Raw genomic sequence first — 18,318 nt, forward strand, 5'->3', positions numbered from 1 at the left:
CAGTCACTGACTCCTGCACCCAGTCACTGACTCCTGCACCCAGTCACTGACTCCTGCGCCCTGTCACTGACTCCTGCGCCCAGTCACTGACTCCTGCGCCCAGTCACTGACTCCTGCGCCCTGTCACTGACTCCTGCGCCCTGTCACTGACTCCTGCATCCTGTCACTGACTCCTGCGTCCTGTCACTGACTCCTGCACCCTGTCACTGACTCCTGCGCCCAGTCACTGACTCCTGCGCCCAGTCACTGACTCCTGCGACCAGTCACTGACTCCTGCGCCCTGTCACTGACTCCTGCGCCCTGTCACTGACTCCTGCGCCCAGTCACTGACTCCTGCGCCCAGTCACTGACTCCTGCGCCCAGTCACTGACTCCTGCGCCCTGTCACTGACTCCTGCGCCCTGTCACTGACTCCTGCACCCAGTCACTGACTCCTGCACCCAGTCACTGACTCCTGCACCCAGTCACTGACTCCTGCACCCAGTCACTCACTCCTGCACCCAGTCACTGACTCCTGCACCCAGTCACTGACTCCTGCTCCCTGTAACTGACTCCTGCACCCAGTCACTCACTCCTGCGCCCTGTCAGTGACTCCTGCACCCAGTCACTGACTCCTGCTCCCTGTAACTGACTCCTGCACCCAGTCACTGACTCCTTCGCCCAGTCACTGACTCCTGCGCCCTGCCTATGACTCTTGTGCCCTGTTACTGACTCCTGCACCCTGCCTATGACTCCGGCACCCAGTTACTGACTCCGGCACCCAGTCACTGACTCCTGCACCCAGTCACTGACTCCTGCGCCCTGTCACTGACTCCTGCGCCCTGTCACTGACTCCTGCGCCCTGTCACTGACTCCTGAGTCCTGTCACTGACTCCTGCGTCCTGTCACTGACTCATGCGCCCTGTCACTGACTCATGCGCCCTGTCACTGACTCATGCGCCCTGTCACTGACTCATGCGCCCAGTCACTGACTCCTGCGCCCAGTCACTGACTCCTGCGCCCAGTCACTGACTCCTGCGCCCAATCACTGACTCCTGCACCCAGTCACTGACTCCTGCTCCCAGTCACTGACTCCTGCACCCAGTCACTGACTCCTGCGCCCTGTCACTGACTCCTGCGCCCTGTCACTGACTCCTGCGCCCAGTCACTCACTCCTGCACCCAGTCACTCACTCCTGCACCCTGCCTGACTTCTGCGCCCAGCCTGTGACTCCTGCGCCCTGCCTGTGACTCCTGCGCCCAGCCTGTGACTCCTGCGCCCTGCCTGTGACTCCTGCGCCCAGTCACTGACTCCTGCGCCCAGTCACTGACTCCTGCGCCCAGTCACTGACTCCTGCGCCCAGTCACTGACTCCTGCGCCCAGTCACTGACTCCTGCGCCCTGTCACTGACTCCTGCGCCCTGTCACTGACTCCTGCACCCAGTCACTGACTCCTGCACCCAGTCACTGACTCCTGCACCCAGTCACTGACTCCTGCACGCAGTCACTCACTCCTGCACCCAGTCACTGACTCCTGCGCCCTGTCACTGACTCCTGCACCCAGTCACTGACTCCTGCTCCCTGTAACTGACTCCTGCACCCAGTCACTCACTCCTGCGCCCTGTCAGTGACTCCTGCACCCAGTCACTGACTCCTGCTCCCTGTAACTGACTCCTGCACCCAGTCACTGACTCCTGCGCCTTGTCACTGACTCCTGCGCCTTGTCACTGACTCCTGCGCCCTGCCTATGACTCTTGTGCCCTGTTACTGACTCCTGCACCCTGCCTATGACTCCGGAACCCAGTCACTGACTCCGGCACCCAGTCACTGACTCCGGCACCCAGTCACTGACTCCGGCACCCAGTCACTGACTCCGGCACCCAGTCACTGACTCCGGCACCCAGTCACTGACTCCTGCACCCAGTCACTGACTCCTGCACCCAGTCACTGACTCCTGCGCCCTGTCACTGACTCCTGCGCCCAGTCACTGACTCCTGCTCCCTGTAACTGACTCCTGCACCCAGTCACTCACTCCTGCGCCCAGTCACTGACTCCTGCGCCTTGTCACTGACTCCTGCGCCTTGTCACTGACTCCTGCGCCCTGCCTATGACTCTTGTGCCCTGTTACTGACTCCTGCACCCTGCCTATGAATCCGGCACCCAGTCACTGACTCCGGCACCCAGTCACTGACTCCTGCACCCAGTCACTGACTCCTGCGCCCTGTCACTGACTCCTGCGCCCTGTCACTGACTCCTGCGCCCTGTCACTGACTCCTGCGTCCTGTCACTGACTCCTGCGTCCTGTCACTGACTCATGCGCCCTGTCACTGACTCATGCGCCCTGTCACTGACTCATGCGCCCTGTCACTGACTCCTGCGCCCTGTCACTGACTCCTGCGCCCAGTCACTGACTCCTGCGCCCAGTCACTGACTCCTGCGCCCTGTCACTGACTCCTGCACCCTGTCACTGACTCCTGCACCCAATCACTGACTCCTGCACCCAGTCACTGACTCCTGCTCCCAGTCACTGACTCCTGCGCCCTGTCACTGACTCCTGCGCCCTGTCACTGACTCCTGCGCCCTGTCACTGACTCCTGCGCCCTGTCACTGACTCCTGCGCCCTGTCACTCACTCCTGCACCCAGTCACTCACTCCTGCACCCTGCCTGACTTCTGCGCCCAGCCTGTGACTCCTGCGCCCTGCCTGTGACTCCTGCGCCCAGTCACTGACTCCTGCGCCCAGTCACTGACTCCTGCGCCCAGTCACTGACTCCTGCGCCCAGTCACTGACTCCTGCGCCCAGTCACTGACTCCTGCGCCCTGTCACTGACTCCTGCGCCCTGTCACTGACTCCTGCGCCCTGTCACTGACTCCTGCACCCTGTCACTGACTCCTGCACCCAGTCACTGACTCCTGCACCCAGTCACTCACTCCTGCACCCAGTCACTGACTCCTGCGCCCTGTCACTGACTCCTGCACCCAGTCACTGATTCCTGCTCCCTGTAACTGACTCCTGCACCCAGTCACTCACTCCTGCGCCCTGTCAGTGACTCCTGCACCCAGTCACTGACTCCTGCTCCCTGTAACTGACTCCTGCACCCAGTCACTGACTCCTGCGCCTTGTCACTGACTCCTGCGCCTTGTCACTGACTCCTGCGCCCTGCCTATGACTCTTGTGCCCTGTTACTGACTCCTGCACCCTGCCTATGACTCCGGAACCCAGTCACTGACTCCGGCACCCAGTCACTGACTCCGGCACCCAGTCACTGACTCCTGCACCCAGTCACTGACTCCTGCACCCAGTCACTGACTCCTGCACCCAGTCACTGACTCCTGCGCCCTGTCACTGACTCCTGCGCCCTGTCACTGACTCCTGCACCCTGTCACTGACTCCTGCACCCTGTCACTGACTCCTGCACCCTGTCACTGACTCCTGCACCCTGTCACTGACTCCTGCACTCTGTCACTGACTCTTGCACCCTGACTGACTCCTGCACCCAGTCACTGACTCCTGCGCCCTGTCACTGACTCCTGCACCCTGTCACTGACTCCTGCACCCAGTCACTGACTCCTGCACCCAGTCACTGACTCCTGCACCCAGTCACTGACTCCTACGCCCTGTCACTCACTCCTGCGCCCTGTCACTCACTCCTGCGCCCTGTCACTCACTCCTGCGCCCTTCCTGTGACTCCTGCGCCCTGCCTGTGACTCCTGCGCCCTGACAGTGACTCCTGTGCCCTGACAGTGACTGCTGTGCCCTGACAGTGACTCCTGCGCCCTCACAGTGACTCCAGCGCCCTGTCACTGACTCCTGCGCCCTGTCACTGACTCCTGCGCCCAGTCACTGACTCCTGCACCCAGTCACTGACTCCTGCTCCCTGTCACTGACTCCTGCACCCAGTCACTCACTCCTGCGTCCTGTCAGTGACTCCTGCACCTTGACTGACTCCTGCACTCTATCACTGACTCTTGCACCCTGACTGACTCCTGCGCCCATTCACTGAATTTCTGCGCCCTGCCTATGACTCTTGCGCCCTGTCACTGACTCCTGCACCCTGCCTATGACTCTTGCGCCCTGACACTGACTACTGCACCCAGTCACTGACTCCTGCACCCAGTCACTGACTCCTGCACCCAGTCACTGACTCCTGCGCCCTGTCACTGACTCCTGCGCCCTGTCACTGACTCCTGCGCCCTGTCACTGATTCCTGCACCCAGTCACTGACTCCTGCGCCCTGACAGTGACTCCTGCGCCCTGACAGTGACTCCTGCGCCCTGATAGTGACTCCTGCGCCCTGACAGTGACTCCTGTGCCCTGCCTGACTTCTGCACCCTGCCTGTGACTCCTGCGCCCTGCCTGTGATTCCTGCGCCCTGCCTGTGACTCCTGCGCCCTGCCTGTGACTCCTGCGCCATGTCACTGACTCCTGCTCCCTGTCACTGACTCCTGCACCCAGTCACTCACTCCTGCGCCCTGTCAGTGACTCCTGCACCTTGTCACTGACTCCTGCACCTTGACTGACTCCTGCACCCAGTCACTGACTCCTGCGCCCTGTCACTGACTCCTGCGCCCTGTCACTGACTCCTGCGCCCTGTCACTGACTCCTGCGCCCTGTCACTGACTCCTGCGCCCTGCCTATGACTCTTGCGCCCTGTCACTGACTCCTGCACCCTGCCTATGACTCTTGCGCCCTGTCACTGACTCCTGCACCCAGTCACTGACTACTGCACCCAGTCACTGACTCCTGCACCCTGCCTATGACTCTTCCGCCCTGTCACTGACTCCTGCACCCAGTCACTGACTCCTGCACCCAGTCACTGACTCCTGCACCCAGTCACTGATTCCTGCACCCAGTCACTGACTCCTGCGCCCTGACATTGACTCCTGCGCCCTGACAGTGACTCCTGCGCCCTGACAGTGACTCCTGCGCCCTGACAGTGACTCCTGCGCCCTGACAGTAACTCCTGTGCCCTGCCTGACTTCTGCACCCTGCCTGTGACTCCTGCGCCCTGCCTGTGATTCCTGCGCCCTGCCTGTGATTCCTGCGCCCTGCCTGTGATTCCTGCGCCCTGCCTGTGACTCCTGCGCCCTGTCACTGACTTTTGCACCCTGTCACTGACTCCTGCACCAAGTCACTCACTCCTGCACCCAGTCACTCACTCCTGCGCCCTGTCAGTGACTCCTGCACCTTGACTGACTCCTGCACCCAGTCACTGACTCCTGCACCCAGTCACTGACTCCTGCGCCCTGTCACTGACTCCTGCGCCCTGTCACTGACTCCTGCACCTTGTCACTGACTCTTGCACCCTGACTGACTCCTGCACCCTGTCACTGACTCCTCCGCCCTGCCTATGACTCTTGCGCCCTGTCACTGACTCCTGCACCCTGCCTATGACTCTTGCGCCCTGTCTCTGACTCCTGCACCCAGTCACTGACTCCTGCACCCAGTCACTGACTCCTGCACCCAGTCACTGACTCCTGCGCCCTGTCACTGACTCCTGCGCCCTGTCACTGATTACTGCACCCAGTCACTGACTCCTGCGCCCTGACAGTGACTCCTGCGCCCTGACAGTGACTCCTGCGCCCTGACAGTGACTCCTGCGCCCTGCCTGACTTCTGCACCCTGCCTGTGACTCTTGCGCCCTGCCTGTGATTCCTGCGCCCTGCCTGTGACTCCTGCGCCCTGCCTGTGACTCCTGCGCCCTGCCTGTGACTCCTGCGCCCTGCCTGTGACTCCTGCACCCTGCCTGTGACTCCTGCACCCTGCCTGTGACTCCTGCACCCTGTCACTGACTCCTGCACCCTGTCACTGACTCCTGCACCCTGCTTGTGACTCCTGCGCCCTGTCACTGATTCCTGCACCCTGCCTGTGACTCCTGCGCCCTGTCACTGACTCCTGCACCCTGTCACTGACTCCTGCACCCTGCTTGTGAATCCTGCGCCCTGTCACTGATTCCTGCACCCTGCCTGTGACTCCTGCGCCCTGTCACTGACTCCTGCGCCCTGACTGACTCCTGCTCCCTGACTGACTCCTGCTCCCTGACTGACTCCTGCACTCTGTCACTGACTCTTGCACCCTGACTGACTCCTGCACCCAGTCACTGGCAATTGCACCCTGACTCCTGCACCCAGTCACTGACTCCTGCGCCCAGTCACTCACTCCTTCGCCCTTTCAGTGACTCCTGCACTGTGACTGACTCCTGCACCCTGACTGACTCCTGCACCCTGACTGACTCCTGCACCCTGACTGACTCCTGCACTCTGTCACTGACTCCTGCGCCCTGTCACTGACTCCTGCGCCCTGTCACTGACTCCTGCGCCCTGTCACTGACTCCTGCACCCAGTCACTGACTCCTGCACCCAGTCACTAACTCCTGCACCCAGTCACTAACTCCTGCACCCAGTCACTCACTCCTGCTCCCTGTTAGTGACTCCTGCACCCTGTCACTGACTCCTGCACCCTGACTAACTCCTGCACCCAGTCACTGACTTCTGCACCCAGTCACTGACTCCTGCGCCCTGTCACTGACTCCTGCGCCCTGCCACTGACTCCTGCACCCAGTCACCGCCCTGCCTATGACTCTTGCGCCCTGTCACTGACTCCTGCACCCAGTCACTGACTCCTGCACCCAGTCACTGACTCCTGCACCCAGTCACTGACTCCTGCACCCAGTCACCGCCCTGCCTATGACTCTTGCGCCCTGTCACTGACTCCTGCACCCAGTCACTGACTCCTGCGCCCTGTCACTGACTCCTGCGCCCTGTCAATGACACCTGCACCCTGTCACTGACACCTGCACCCTGTCACTGACACCTGCACCCTGTCACTGACTCATGCGCCCTGTCACTGACTCCTGCGCCCTGTCACTGACTCCTGCACCCAGTCACTCACTCCTGCACCCAGTCACTCACTCCTGCGCCCTGTTAGTGACTCCTGCACCCTGTCACTGACTCCTGCACCCAGTCACTGACTTCTGCACCCAGTCACAGACTCCTGCGCCCTGTCACTGACTCCTGCGCCCTGTCACTGACTCCTGCACCCAGTCACCGCCCTGCCTATGACTCTTGCGCCCTGTCACTGACTCCTGCACCCAGTCACTGACTCCTGCGCCCTGTCACTGACTCCTGCGCCCTGTCACTGACTCCTGGGCTCTGCCTATGACTCTTGCGCCCTGTCACTGACTCCTGCACCCTGCCTATGACTCTTGCGCCCTGTCACTGACTCCTGCACCCAGTCACTGACTACTGCACCCAGTCACTGACTACTGCACCCTGCCTATGACTCTTGCGCCCTGTCACTGACTCCTGCACCCAGTCACTGACTCCTGCACCCAGTCACTGACTCCTGCACCCAGTCACTGACTCCTGCACCCAGTCACCGCCCTGCCTATGACTCTTGCGCCCTGTCACTGACTCCTGCACCCAGTCACTGACTCCTGCGCCCTGTCACTGACTCCTGCGCCCTGTCACTGACTCCTGCGCCCTGTCACTGACTCCTGCACCCAGTCACTGACTCCTGCACCCAGTCACCGCCCTGCCTATGACTCTTGTGCCCTGTTACTGACTCCTGCACCCTGCCTATGAATCCGGCACCCAGTCACTGACTCCGGCACCCAGTCACTGACTCCTGCACCCAGTCACTGACTCCTGCGCCCTGTCACTGACTCCTGCGCCCTGTCACTGACTCCTGCGTCCTGTCACTGACTCCTGCGTCCTGTCACTGACTCCTGCGCCCTGTCACTGACTCCTGCGCCCTGTCACTGACTCATGCGCCCTGTCACTGACTCCTGCGCCCTGTCACTGACTCCTGCACCCAGTCACTGACTCCTGCACCCAGTCACTGACTCCTGCACCCAGTCACTGACTCCTGCACCCAGTCACTCACTCCTGCACCCAGTCACTGACTCCTGCGCCCTGTCACTGACTCCTGCACCCAGTCACTGACTCCTGCTCCCTGTAACTGACTCCTGCACCCAGTCACTCACTCCTGCGCCCTGTCAGTGACTCCTGCACCCAGTCACTGACTCCTGCTCCCTGTAACTGACTCCTGCACCCAGTCACTGACTCCTGCGCCTTGTCACTGACTCCTGCGCCTTGTCACTGACTCCTGCGCCCTGCCTATGACTCTTGTGCCCTGTTACTGACTCCTGCACCCTGCCTATGACTCCGGAACCCAGTCACTGACTCCGGCACCCAGTCACTGACTCCGGCACCCAGTCACTGACTCCTGCACCCAGTCACTGACTCCTGCACCCAGTCACTGACTCCTGCACCCAGTCACTGACTCCTGCACCCAGTCACTGACTCCTGCGCCCTGTCACTGACTCCTGCGTCCTGTCACTGACTCCTGCGCCCTGTCACTGACTCCTGCACCCAGTCACTGACTCCTGCACCCTGTCACTGACTCCTGCACCCTGTCACTGACTCCTGCACTCTGTCACTGACTCTTGCACCCTGACTGACTCCTGCACCCAGTCACTGACTCCTGCGCCCTGTCACTGACTCCTGCACCCTGTCACTGACTCCTGCACCCAGTCACTGACTCCTGCACCCAGTCACTGACTCCTACGCCCTGTCACTCACTCCTGCGCCCTGCCTGTGACTCCTGCGCCCTGCCTGTGACTCCTGCGCCCTGACAGTGACTCCTGCGCCCTGACAGTGACTGCTGTGCCCTGACAGTGACTCCTGCGCCCTGACAGTGACTCCAGCGCCCTGTCACTGACTCCTGCGCCCTGTCACTGACTCCTGCACCCAGTCACTGACTCCTGCACCCAGTCACTGACTCCTGCACCCAGTCACTGACTCCTGCTCCCTGTCACTGACTCCTGCACCCAGTCACTCACTCCTGCGTCCTGTCAGTGACTCCTGCACCTTGACTGACTCCTGCACTCTATCACTGACTCTTGCACCCTGACTGACTCCTGCGCCCATTCACTGAATTTCTGCGCCCTGCCTATGACTCTTGCGCCCTGTCACTGACTCCAGCACCCTGCCTATGACTCTTGCGCCCTGTCACTGACTACTGCACCCAGTCACTGACTCCTGCACCCAGTCACTGACTCCTGCACCCAGTCACTGACTCCTGCGCCCTGTCACTGACTCCTGCGCCCTGTCACTGACTCCTGCGCCCTGTCACTGATTCCTGCACCCAGTCACTGACTCCTGCGCCCTGACAGTGACTCCTGCGCCCTGACAGCGACTCCTGCGCCCTGACAGTGACTCCTGCGCCCTGACAGTGACTCCTGTGCCCTGCCTGACTTCTGCACCCTGCCTGTGACTCCTGCGCCCTGCCTGTGATTCCTGCGCCCTGCCTGTGATTCCTGCGCCCTGCCTGTGACTCCTGCGCCCTGTCACTGACTCTTGCACCCTGTCACTGACTCCTAAACCCTGTCACTGACTCCTGCACCCAGTCACTCACTCCTGCACCCAGTCACTGACTCCTGCTCCCTGTCACTGACTCCTGCTCCATGTCACTGACTCCTGCTCCCTGTCACTGACTCCTGCACCCAGTCACTCACTCCTGCGCCCTGTCAGTGACTCCTGCACCTTGTCACTGACTCCTGCACCTTGACTGACTCCTGCACCCAGTCACTGACTCCTGCGCCCTGTCACTGACTCCTGCGCCCTGTCACTGACTCCTGCGCCCTGCCTATGACTCTTGCGCCCTGTCACTGACTCCTGCACCCTGCCTATGACTCTTGCGCCCTGTCACTGACTCCTGCACCCAGTCACTGACTCCTGCACCCAGTCACTGACTACTGCACCCAGTCACTGACTCCTGCACCCTGCCTATGACTCCTGCACCCTGCCTATGACTCTTCCGCCCTGTCACTGACTCCTGCACCCAGTCACTGACTCCTGCACCCAGTCACTGACTCCTGCACCCAGTCACTGATTCCTGCACCCAGTCACTGACTCCTGCGCCCTGACATTGACTCCTGCGCCCTGACAGTGACTCCTGCGCCCTGACAGTGACTCCTGCGCCCTGACAGTGACTCCTGCGCCCTGACAGTGACTCCTGTGCCCTGCCTGACTTCTGCACCCTGCCTGTGACTCCTGCGCCCTGCCTGTGATTCCTGCGCCCTGCCTGTGATTCCTGCGCCCTGCCTGTGATTCCTGCGCCCTGCCTGTGACTCCTGCGCCCTGTCACTGACTTTTGCACCCTGTCACTGACTCCTAAACCCTGTCACTGACTCCTGCACCAAGTCACTCACTCCTGCACCCAGTCACTCACTCCTGCGCCCTGTCAGTGACTCCTGCACCTTGACTGACTCCTGCACCCAGTCACTGACTCCTGCACCCAGTCACTGACTCCTGCGCCCTGTCACTGACTCCTGCGCCCTGTCACTGACTCCTGCACCTTGTCACTGACTCTTGCACCCTGACTGACTCCTGCACCCTGTCACTGACTCCTCCGCCCTGCCTATGACTCTTGCGCCCTGTCACTGACTCCTGCACCCTGCCTATGACTCTTGCGCCCTGTCTCTGACTCCTGCACCCAGTCACTGACTCCTGCACCCAGTCACTGACTCCTGCACCCAGTCACTGACTCCTGCACCCAGTCACTGACTCCTGCGCCCTGTCACTGACTCCTGCGCCCAGTCACTGATTACTGCACCCAGTCACTGACTCCTGCGCCCTGACAGTGACTCCTGCGCCCTGACAGTGACTCCTGCGCCCTGCCTGACTTCTGCACCCTGCCTGTGACTCTTGCGCCCTGCCTGTGATTCCTGCGCCCTGCCTGTGACTCCTGCGCCCTGCCTGTGACTCCTGCGCCCTGCCTGTGACTCCTGCGCCCTGCCTGTGACTCCTGCGCCCTGCCTGTGACTCCTGCACCCTGCCTGTGACTCCTGCACCCTGCCTGTGACTCCTGCACCCTGTCACTGACTCCTGCACCCTGTCACTGACTCCTGCACCCTGCTTGTGACTCCTGCGCCCTGTCACTGATTCCTGCACCCTGCCTGTGACTCCTGCGCCCTGTCACTGACTCCTGCGCCCTGTCACTGACTCCTGCACCCTGCTTGTGAATCCTGCGCCCTGTCACTGATTCCTGCACCCTGCCTGTGACTCCTGCGCCCTGTCACTGACTCCTGCGCCCTGACTTACTCCTGCACCCTGCCTGTGACTCCTGCACCCTGCCTGTGACTCCTGCACCCAGTCACTGACTTCTGCACCCAGTCACTGACTCCTGCGCCCTGTCACTGACTCCTGCACCCAGTCACCGCCCTGCCTATGACTCTTGCGCCCTGTCACTGACTCCTGCACCCAGTCACTGACTCCTGCACCCAGTCACTGACTCCTGCACCCAGTCACTGACTCCTGCACCCAGTCACCGCCCTGCCTATGACTCTTGCGCCCTGTCACTGACTCCTGCACCCAGTCACTGACTCCTGCGCCCTGTCACTGACTCCTGCGCCCTGTCACTGACTCCTGCGCCCTGTCACTGACACCTGCACCCTGTCACTGACACCTGCACCCTGTCACTGACACCTGCACCCTGTCACTGACTCATGCGCCCTGTCACTGACTCCTGCGCCCTGTCACTGACTCCTGCACCCAGTCACTCACTCCTGCACCCAGTCACTCACTCCTGCGCCCTGTTAGTGACTCCTGCACCCTGTCACTGACTCCTGCACCCAGTCACTGACTTCTGCACCCAGTCACTGACTTCTGCACCCAGTCACAGACTCCTGCGCCCTGTCACTGACTCCTGCACCCAGTCACCGCCCTGCCTATGACTCTTGCGCCCTGTCACTGACTCCTGCACCCAGTCACTGACTCCTGCGCCCTGTCACTGACTCCTGCGCCCTGTCACTGACTCCTGGGCTCTGCCTATGACTCTTGCGCCCTGTCACTGACTCCTGCACCCTGCCTATGACTCTTGCGCCCTGTCACTGACTCCTGCACCCAGTCACTGACTACTGCACCCAGTCACTGACTACTGCACCCTGCCTATGACTCTTGCGCCCTGTCACTGACTCCTGCACCCAGTCACTGACTCCTGCACCCAGTCACTGACTCCTGCACCCAGTCACTGACTCCTGCACCCAGTCACCGCCCTGCCTATGACTCTTGCGCCCTGTCACTGACTCCTGCACCCAGTCACTGACTCCTGCGCCCTGTCACTGACTCCTGCGCCCTGTCACTGACTCCTGCGCCCTGTCACTGACTCCTGCACCCAGTCACCGCCCTGCCTATGACTCTTGCGCCCTGTCACTGACTCCTGCACCCAGTCACTGACTCCTGCGCCCTGTCACTGACTCCTGCGCCCTGTCACTGACTCCTGCGCCCTGCCTATGACTCTTGCGCCCTGTCACTGACTCCTGCACCCTGCCTATGACTCTTGCGCCCTGTCACTGACTCCTGCACCCAGTCACTGACTACTGCACCCAGTCACTGACTACTGCACCCTGCCTATGACTCTTGCGCCCTGTCACTGACTCCTGCACCCAGTCACTGACTCCTGCACCCAGTCACTGACTCCTGCACCCAGTCACTGACTCCTGCACCCAGTCACCGCCCTGCCTATGACTCTTGCGCCCTGTCACTGACTCCTGCACCCAGTCACTGACTCCTGCGCCCTGTCACTGACTCCTGCGCCCTGTCACTGACTCCTGCGCCCTGTCACTGACTCCTGCGCCCTGTCACTGACTCCTGCGCCCTGCCTATGACTCTTGCACCCTGCCTATGACTCTTGCACCCTGCCTATGACTCTTGCACCCTGCCTATGACTCTTGCGCCCTGCCTATGACTCTTGCGCCCTGTCACTGACTCCTGCACCCAGTCACTGACTCCTGCACCCAGTCACTGACTCCTGCACCCAGTCACTGACTCCTGCACCCTGCCTATGACTCTTGCGCCCTGTCACTGACTCCTGCACCCAGTCACTGACTCCTGCACCCAGTCACTGACTCCTGCACCCAGTCACTGACTGCTGCACCCAGTCACTGACTCCTGCGCCCTGTCACTGACTCCTGCGCCCTGTCACTGACTCCTGCGCCCTGTCACTGACTCCTGCACCCAGTCACTGACTCCTGCACCCAGTCACTGACTCCTGCACCCAGTCACTGACTCCTGCACCCTGTCACTGACTCCTGCGCCCTGTCACTGACTCCTGCGCCCTGTCACTGACTCCTGCACCCAGTCACCGCCCTGCCTATGACTCTTGCGCCCTGTCACTGACTCCTGCACCCTGTCACTGACTCCTGCACCCAGTCACTGACTCCTGCACCCAGTCACTGACTCCTGCACCCAGTCACTGACTCCTGCACCCAGTCACCGCCCTGCCTATGACTCTTGCGCCCTGCCTATGACTCTTGCGCCCTGTCACTGACTCCTGCACCCAGTCACTGACTCCTGCACCCAGTCACTGACTCCTGCACCCAGTCACTGACTCCTGCGCCCAGTCACTGACTCCTGCGCCCAGTCACTGACTCCTGCGCCCAGTCACTGACTCCTGCGCCCAGTCACTGACTCCTGCGCCCAGTCACTGACTCCTGCACCCAGTCACTGACTCCTGCACCCAGTCACCGCCCTGCCTATGACTCTTGCGCCCTGTCACTGACTCCTGCACCCTGTCACTGACTCCTGCACCCTGTCACTGACTCCTGCACCCAGTCACTGACTCCTGCACCCAGTCACTGACTCCTGCACCCAGTCACTGACTCCTGCACCCAGTCACTGACTCCTGCACCCAGTCACTGACTCCTGCACCCAGTCACTGACTCCTGCACCCAGTCACTGACTCCTGCGCCCAGTCACTGACTCCTCTGCCCAGTCACTGACTCCTGCGACCAGTCACTGACTCCTGCGACCAGTCACTGACTCCTGCACCCAGTCACTGACTCCTGCACCCAGTCACTGACTCCTGCACCCAGTCACCGCCCTGCCTATGACTCTTGCGCCCTGTCACTGACTCCTGCACCCTGTCACTGACTCCTGCACCCAGTCACTGACTCCTGCACCCAGTCACTGACTCCTGCACCCAGTCACTGACTCCTGCACCCAGTCACTGACTCCTGCACCCAGTCACTGACTCCTGCGCCCAGTCACTGACTCCTGCACCCAGTCACTGACTCCTGCACCCAGTCACCGCCCTGCCTATGACTCTTGCGCCCTGTCACTGACTCCTGCACCCTGTCACTGACTCCTGCACCCTGTCACTGACTCCTGCACCCAGTCACTGACTCCTGCACCCAGTCACTGACTCCTGCACCCAGTCACTGACTCCTGCACCCAGTCACTGACTCCTGCACCCAGTCAGACTCCTGCACCCAGTCACTGACTCCTGCGCCCTGTCACTGACTCCTGCACCCTGTCACTGACTCCTGCACCCTGTCACTGACTCCTGCACCCAGTCACTGACTCCTGCACCCAGTCACTGACTCCTGCGCCCTGTCACTGACTCCTGCGCCCTGTCACTGACTCCTGCGCCCTGTCACTGACTCCTGCACCCAGTCACTGACTCCTGCACCCAGTCACTGACTCCTGCACCCAGTCACTGACTCCTGCACCCAGTCACTGACTCCTGCGCCCTGTCACTGACTCCTGCGCCCTGTCACTGACTCCTGCACCCTGTCACTGACTCCTGCACCCTGTCACTGACTCCTGCACCCAGTCACTGACTCCTGCACCCAGTCACTGACTCCTGCGCCCAGTCACTCACTCCTTCGCCCTTTCAGTGACTCCTGCACCCTGACTGACTCCTGCACCCTGACTGACTCCTGCACCCTGACTGACTCCTGCACCCTGACTGACTCCTGCACCCTGACTGACTCCTGCACCCTGACTGACTCCTGCACTCTGTCACTGACTCCTGCGCCCTGTCACTGACTCCTGCACCCAGTCACTGACTCCTGCACCCAGTCACTCACTCCTGCACCCAGTCACTCACTCCTGCGCCCTGTTAGTGACTCCTGCACCCTGTCACTGACTCCTGCACCCTGACTAACTCCTGCACCCAGTCACTGACTCCTGCGCCCTGTCACTGACTCCTGCGCCCTGTCACTGACTCCTGCGCCCAGTCACTGACTCCTGCACCCAGTCACTGACTCCTGCACCCTGACATTGACTCCTGCGCCCTGACAGTGACTCCTGCACCCTGACAGTGACTCCTGCGCCCTGACAGTGACTCCTGCGCCCCGACAGTGACTCTTGCGCCCCGACAGTGACTCTTGCGCCCCGACAGTGACTCCTGCGCCCTGACAGTGACTCCTGCGCCCTGACAGTGACTCCAGCACCCTGTCAGTGACTCCTGTGCCCTGCCTGACTTCTGCACCCTGCCTGTGACTCCTGCGCCCTGCCTGTGATTCCTGCTCCCTGCCTGTGACTCCTGCGCCCTGTCACTGACACTTGCACCCTGTCACTGACTCCTAAACCCTGTCACTGACTCCTGCACCCAGTCACTCACTCCTGCACCCAGTCACTCACTCCTGCGCCCTGTCAGTGACTCCTGCACCTTGTCACTGACTCCTGCACCTTGACTGACTCCTGCACTCTATCACTGACTCTTGCACCCTGACTGACTCCTGCACCCTGTCACTGACTCCTCCGCCCTGCCTATGACTCTTGCGCCCTGTCACTGACTCCTGCACCCTGCCTATGACTCTTGCGTCCTGTCTCTGACTCCTGCACCCAGTCACTGACTCCTGCACCCAGTCACTGACTCCTGCACCCAGTCACTGACTCCTGCACCCAGTCACTGACTCCTGCGCCCTGTCACTGACTCCTGCGCCCTGTCACTGACTCCTGCGCCCTGACAGTGACTCCTGCACCCAGTCACTGACTCCTGCACCCAGTCACTGACTCCTGCGCCCTGTCACTGACTCCTGCACCCAGTCACTGACTCCTGCGCCCTGACAGTGACTCCTGCGCCCTGACAGTGACTCCTGCGCCCTGACAGTGACTCCTGCGCCCTGCCTGACTTCTGCGCCCTGCCTGTGACTCTTGCGCCCTGCCTGTGATTCCTGCGCCCTGCCTGTGACTCCTGCACCCTGCCTGTGACTCCTGCACCCTGCCTGTGACTCCTGCACCCTGCCTGTGACTCCTGCACCCTGCCTGTGACTCCTGCACCCTGTCACTGACTCCTGCGCCCTGTCACTGACTCCTGCACCCTGTCACTGACTCCTGCACCCTGCTTGTGACTCCTGCGCCCTGTCACTGATTCCTGCACCCTGCCTGTGACTCCTGCGCCCTGTCACTGACTCCTGCGCCCTGACTGACTCCTGCTCCCTGACTGACTCCTGCTCCCTGACTGACTCCTGCACCCAGTCACTGGCAATTGCACCCTGACTCCTGCACCCAGTCACTGACTCCTGCGCCCAGTCACTCACTCCTTCGCCCTTTCAGTGACTCCTGCACCCTGACTGACTCCTGCACCCTGACTGACTCCTGCACTCTGTCACTGACTCCTGCGCCCTGTCACTGACTCCTGCGCCCTGTCACTGACTCCTGCGCCCTGTCACTGACTCCTGCACCCAGTCACTGACTCCTGCACCCAGTCACTGACTCCTGCGCCCTGTCACTGACTCCTGCGCCCTGTCACTGACTCCTGCACCCTGTCACTGACTCCTGCACCCAGTCACTGACTCCTGCACCCAGTCACTGACTCCTGCACCCAGTCACTGACTCCTGCACCCAGTCACTGACTCCTGCACCCAGTCACTGACTCCTGCGCCCAGTCACTCACTCCTTCGCCCTTTCAGTGACTCCTGCACCCTGACTGACTCCTGCACCCTGACTGACTCCTGCACCCTGACTGACTCCTGCACCCTGACTGACTCCTGCACCCTGACTGACTCCTGCACCCTGACTGACTCCTGCACTCTGTCACTGACTCCTGCGCCCTGTCACTGACTCCTGCACCCAGTCACTCACTCCTGCACCCAGTCACTCACTCCTGCACCCAGTCACTCACTCCTGCGCCCTGTTAGTGACTCCTGCACCCTGTCACTGACTCCTGCACCCTGACTAACTCCTGCACCCAGTCACTGACTCCTGCGCCCTGTCACTGACTCCTGCACCCAGTCACTGACTCCTGCACCCAGTCACTGACTCCTGCACCCAGTCACTGACTCCTGCACTCAGTCACTGACTCCTGCACCCTGACATTGACTCCTGCGCCCTGACAGTGACTCCTGCGCCCTGACAGTGACTCCTGCGCCCTGACAGTGACTCCTGCGCCCCGACAGTGACTCTTGCGCCCCGACAGTGACTCTTGCGCCCCGACAGTGACTCCTGCGCCCTGACAGTGACTCCTGCGCCCTGACAGTGACTCCAGCACCCTGTCAGTGACTCCTGTGCCCTGCCTGACTTCTGCACCCTGCCTGTGACTCCTGCGCCCTGCCTGTGACTCCTGCGCCCTGCCTGTGACTCCTGCGCCCTGTCACTGACACTTGCACCCTGTCACTGACTCCTAAACCCTGTCACTGACTCCTGCACCCAGTCACTCACTCCTGCACCCAGTCACTCACTCCTGCGCCCTGTCAGTGACTCCTGCACCTTGTCACTGACTCCTGCACCTTGACTGACTCCTGCACTCTATCACTGACTCTTGCACCCTGACTGACTCCTGCACCCTGTCACTGACTCCTCCGCCCTGCCTATGACTCTTGCGCCCTGTCACTGACTCCTGCACCCTGCCTATGACTCTTGCGTCCTGTCTCTGACTCCTGCACCCAGTCACTGACTCCTGCACCCAGTCACTGACTCCTGCACCCAGTCACTGACTCCTGCACCCAGTCACTGACTCCTGCGCCCTGTCACTGACTCCTGCGCCCTGTCACTGACTCCTGCGCCCTGTCACTGACTCCTGCGCCCTGTCACTGACTCCTGCGCCCTGACAGTGACTCCTGCGCCCTGTCACTGACTCCTGCACCCAGTCACTGACTCCTGCACCCAGTCACTGACTCCTGCACCCAGTCACTGACTCCTGCGCCCTGTCACTGACTCCTGCACCCAGTCACTGACTCCTGCGCCCTGACAGTGACTCCTGCGCCCTGACAGTGACTCCTGCGCCCTGACAGTGACTCCTGCGCCCTGCCTGACTTCTGCGCCCTGCCTGTGACTCTTGCGCCCTGCCTGTGATTCCTGCGCCCTGCCTGTGACTCCTGCACCCTGCCTGTGACTCCTGCACCCTGCCTGTGACTCCTGCACCCTGCCTGTGACTCCTGCACCCTGCCTGTGACTCCTGCACCCTGTCACTGACTCCTGCGCCCTGTCACTGACTCCTGCACCCTGTCACTGACTCCTGCACCCTGCTTGTGACTCCTGCGCCCTGTCACTGATTCCTGCACCCTGCCTGTGACTCCTGCGCCCTGTCACTGACTCCTGCGCCCTGACTGA

Source organism: Phyllobates terribilis, unplaced genomic scaffold, assembly GCF_046119375.1.
Source record: "Phyllobates terribilis strain yellow unplaced genomic scaffold, ASM4611937v1 Scaffold_1__5_contigs__length_1240528914, whole genome shotgun sequence".
Taxonomy (NCBI): Eukaryota; Metazoa; Chordata; class Amphibia; order Anura; family Dendrobatidae; genus Phyllobates; species Phyllobates terribilis.